At 55.1% G+C, this 4,249-nt stretch overlaps 1 non-coding gene across 1 annotated transcript in view; it reads left to right on the forward strand.

Moving 5' to 3' along the window:
* The first annotated feature begins 2,851 nt into the window (after positions 1 to 2,851).
* LOC124773592 overlaps positions 2,852 to 4,249 on the forward strand; it is a 1,909-nt gene continuing 511 nt past the window's right edge. The window contains exon 1 of the ribosomal RNA XR_007014835.1: positions 2,852 to 4,249. This exon is cut by the window's right edge and continues 511 nt beyond it. This is a non-coding gene — a ribosomal RNA (small subunit ribosomal RNA).

The raw sequence follows: 4,249 nt of genomic DNA on the forward strand, positions 1-4,249 counted from the left end.
ACCTATGTTGTGCCTTAACCTAACCTATGTTGTGCCTTAACCTAACCTATGTTGTGCCTTAACCTAACCTATGTTGTGTCTTAACCTAACCCATGTTGTACCCTAACCTAACCCATGTTGTCCCCTAACCTAACCCATGTTGTCCCCTAACCTAACCCATGTTGTCCCCTAACCTAACCCATGTTGTCCCCTAACCTAACCCATGTTGTCCCCTAACCTAACCCATGTTGTCCCCTAACCTAACCCATGTTGTCCCCTAACCTAACCCATGTTGTCCCCTAACCTAACCCATGTTGTCCCCTAACCTAACCCATGTTGTCCCCTAACCTAACCCATGTTGTCCCCTAACCTAACCCATGTTGTCCCCTAACCTAACCCATGTTGTCCCCTAACCTAACCCATGTTGTCCCCTAACCTAACCCATGTTGTCCCCTAACCTAACCCATGTTGTCCCCTAACCTAACCCATGTTGTCCCCTAACCTAACCCATGTTGTCCCCTAACCTAACCCATGTTGTCCCCTAACCTAACCCATGTTGTCCCCTAACCTAACCCATGTTGTCCCCTAACCTAACCCATGTTGTCCCCTAACCTAACCCATGTTGTCCCCTAACCTAACCCATGTTGTCCCCTAACCTAACCCACGTTGTCCCCTAACCTAACCCACGTTGTCCCCTAACCTAACCCACGTTGTCCCCTAACCTAACCCACGTTGTCCCCTAACCTAACCCACGTTGTGCCTTAACGTAACCCACGTTGTGCCTTAACGTAACCCACGTTGTGCCTTAACGTAACCCACGTTGTGCCTTAACGTAACCCACGTTGTGCCTTAACGTAACCCACGTTGTGCCTTAACGTAACCCACGTTGTGCCTTAACGTAACCCACGTTGTGCCTTAACGTAACCCACGTTGTGCCTTAACGTAACCCACGTTGTGCCTTAACCTAACCCACGTTGTCCGCTAACGTAACCCACGTTGTCCGCTAACGTAACCCACGTTGTCCGCTAACGTAACCCACGTTGTCCGCTAACGTAACCCACGTTGTCGCCTAAACCTGCTCTGTAATTGTTATACGACTCGTTCAATTAGTGTAGTGTTGCCCACCCGCAACCCTCGCAATATAGTTCGCTACTCGCACTGCCCGCTCCCCTGTGTATCGCTTCATGTTAAACACCTTGCAAGTCTTGCTGACTTTCCACATGCTCCTGCTGTACACTGTAATGTGGATGGCAGCAGGACGTACATGCCGCCCCCCGCCCCACCCCTCCCCACGTCCCCACCTTGCCCCCTGCCTTCGCAAGCTGGTTGGTGAGAAGTTTGCATGTTCAATGCCCTTCGCATGCGACGTACTCAGGCTACGTTGTGGTGCGGCCTGTGTCAACTGTCCGCTGATGTCGTACGCATAAACCACAATCTGTACTGCACATTCGTCCTTATGTACTGAATGATACATCGTGGCACATGTGTGACCGTACAACGACTGCGCCCAAAAACGGCGGACCATACAGTGCAAATATTGTGCACGCAGCTACGTGTCGTCTCCCTATGAGAGCTGGATTGCAGTGTGGTACGCCATAGAGACGTGTGGGAGGAACGGACGCCGTGGATGGCGATCAGCATGAGCTGTCTGTTGATGTATTCGGGCCTAGTCGTCTCTCCTCAAACACCGTGATAGCATGGTGCACCGCGTTCCATATCTGCGACATGCTACAGAGGCCGGTTGACAGTCGTTCGAGCAATGGACATCGCATACGTACGGGGGCCACCTTCCACGTATTGTCTAGGCGTGCACATTTTGTTGCGTGTATGTGGGCAGACGTAGTGTGGCGTGACACCTGACACAGGCATGCAATAATCGTTGAAGTTGCTAATGGCGATGGACGCCTACGTTTTCTGGTGAAGTTACGCAAATGAAGAAATGGTAACCCGTTGTGGTGCGGTTGTTCTCGCTAGGGGTGAATCGGTGATGGCGACGATAGGTTGAGGTACTAACCGGTTGTTCCAGCGATACCCACCATGCCGATGAAACTGAACGGCATCTGGGTGTGAAGCGATACGCGGCGGTGGCTGGGTGGGACCGTCCCCGGCCGGTGAGGGGGCGCCTCCCGGCGTGCTGGCCGCGCGGTGCGTGGGCGCACGCGCTACAGCCGGCTGGTGGGGGCGGCCAGTGGCAGGCGCGCCGGCCGACGGACGCGGCAGGCGTCGCAGCTGCGCGCCGGCGCACCCTGCGCGCGGCGCCGTGCGGCCAAAGTAGGTCCTCGCGGGCCCGGTGCGAAGCGCGGTGGACATCTTCAGTGTGCTGGTCCGATTGAGGACTGTGTGCGTTGAGGATGCGCCGCCGCCCGGCGCTCGGCGCCGCGACGCCGTCTGCTGCTCGGTCGCCCCAGCGGTTCTCGCTGGTGGTTTGTATCGCAGCTGTGCGGATGTGTTGGCGCGTGCGCTGTGCTGGGAGAGTTCGCTTCGGCACCCAAGTGGGGCTTTTGTCCTTCTGTGGCGCTGGCGTTGGAGCTGCCGGTCACCGTAGGTGGCGCGTGTTGTCTCCCGCCGGCAATGCCACGACAGCACGCTCCCGGGCCTCTGTCGGCAGCGGCAAGCTCAGTTGGGAGCACGGGTGGTCGCACCGAAAGCGTCTACTCGCCTAACTCCGGGCGATTGCGCCTCTCTCGAACCCGACCAAGTACTTGGGACGGCGCTGCGCGCCGCCGGGACCTGAGAGGGTTTCGAGGTGTATTGTGCAGGGGAGCTCAGCCTCCTCCTGTTTGCAGAATGATTGAGCGAACGCTTGCGTGTTCGCGCGGGCCCCCGGGACACACTCCCGGGCGGCCGGCTGCTCAGCTCTAGTTGACGCAGCTCCCTGGTTGATCCTGCCAGTAGTCATATGCTTGTCTCAAAGATTAAGCCATGCATGTCTCAGTACAAGCCGCATTAAGGTGAAACCGCGAATGGCTCATTAAATCAGTTATGGTTCCTTAGATCGTACCCACGTTACTTGGATAACTGTGGTAATTCTAGAGCTAATACATGCAAACAGAGTCCCGACCAGAGATGGAAGGGACGCTTATATTAGATCAAAACCAATCGGTCGGCTCGTCCGGTCCGTTTGCCTTGGTGACTCTGAATAACTTTGGGCTGATCGCACGGTCCTCGTACCGGCGACGCATCTTTCAAATGTCTGCCTTATCAACTGTCGATGGTAGGTTCTGCGCCTACCATGGTTGTAACGGGTAACGGGGAATCAGGGTTCGATTCCGGAGAGGGAGCCTGAGAAACGGCTACCACATCCAAGGAAGGCAGCAGGCGCGCAAATTACCCACTCCCGGCACGGGGAGGTAGTGACGAAAAATAACGATACGGGACTCATCCGAGGCCCCGTAATCGGAATGAGTACACTTTAAATCCTTTAACGAGTATCTATTGGAGGGCAAGTCTGGTGCCAGCAGCCGCGGTAATTCCAGCTCCAATAGCGTATATTAAAGTTGTTGCGGTTAAAAAGCTCGTAGTTGGATTTGTGTCCCACGCTGTTGGTTCACCGCCCGTCGGTGTTTAACTGGCATGTATCGTGGGACGTCCTGCCGGTGGGGCGAGCCGAAGGCGTGCGACCGCCCCGTGCGTGCTCGTGCGTCCCGAGGCGGACCCCGTTGAAATCCTACCAGGGTGCTCTTTATTGAGTGTCTCGGTGGGCCGGCACGTTTACTTTGAACAAATTAGAGTGCTTAAAGCAGGCAAGCCCGCCTGAATACTGTGTGCATGGAATAATGGAATAGGACCTCGGTTCTATTTTGTTGGTTTTCGGAACCCGAGGTAATGATTAATAGGGACAGGCGGGGGCATTCGTATTGCGACGTTAGAGGTGAAATTCTTGGATCGTCGCAAGACGAACAGAAGCGAAAGCATTTGCCAAGTATGTTTTCATTAATCAAGAACGAAAGTTAGAGGTTCGAAGGCGATCAGATACCGCCCTAGTTCTAACCATAAACGATGCCAGCCAGCGATCCGCCGCAGTTCCTCCGATGACTCGGCGGGCAGCCTCCGGGAAACCAAAGCTTTTGGGTTCCGGGGGAAGTATGGTTGCAAAGCTGAAACTTAAAGGAATTGACGGAAGGGCACCACCAGGAGTGGAGCCTGCGGCTTAATTTGACTCAACACGGGAAACCTCACCAGGCCCGGACACCGGAAGGATTGACAGATTGATAGCTCTTTCTTGATTCGGTGGGTGGTGGTGCATGGCCGTTCTTAGTTGGTGGAGCGA

The sequence above is a fragment of the Schistocerca piceifrons genome, unplaced genomic scaffold (genome assembly GCF_021461385.2).
Source record: "Schistocerca piceifrons isolate TAMUIC-IGC-003096 unplaced genomic scaffold, iqSchPice1.1 HiC_scaffold_954, whole genome shotgun sequence".
NCBI classification, from domain to species: Eukaryota; Metazoa; Arthropoda; class Insecta; order Orthoptera; family Acrididae; genus Schistocerca; species Schistocerca piceifrons.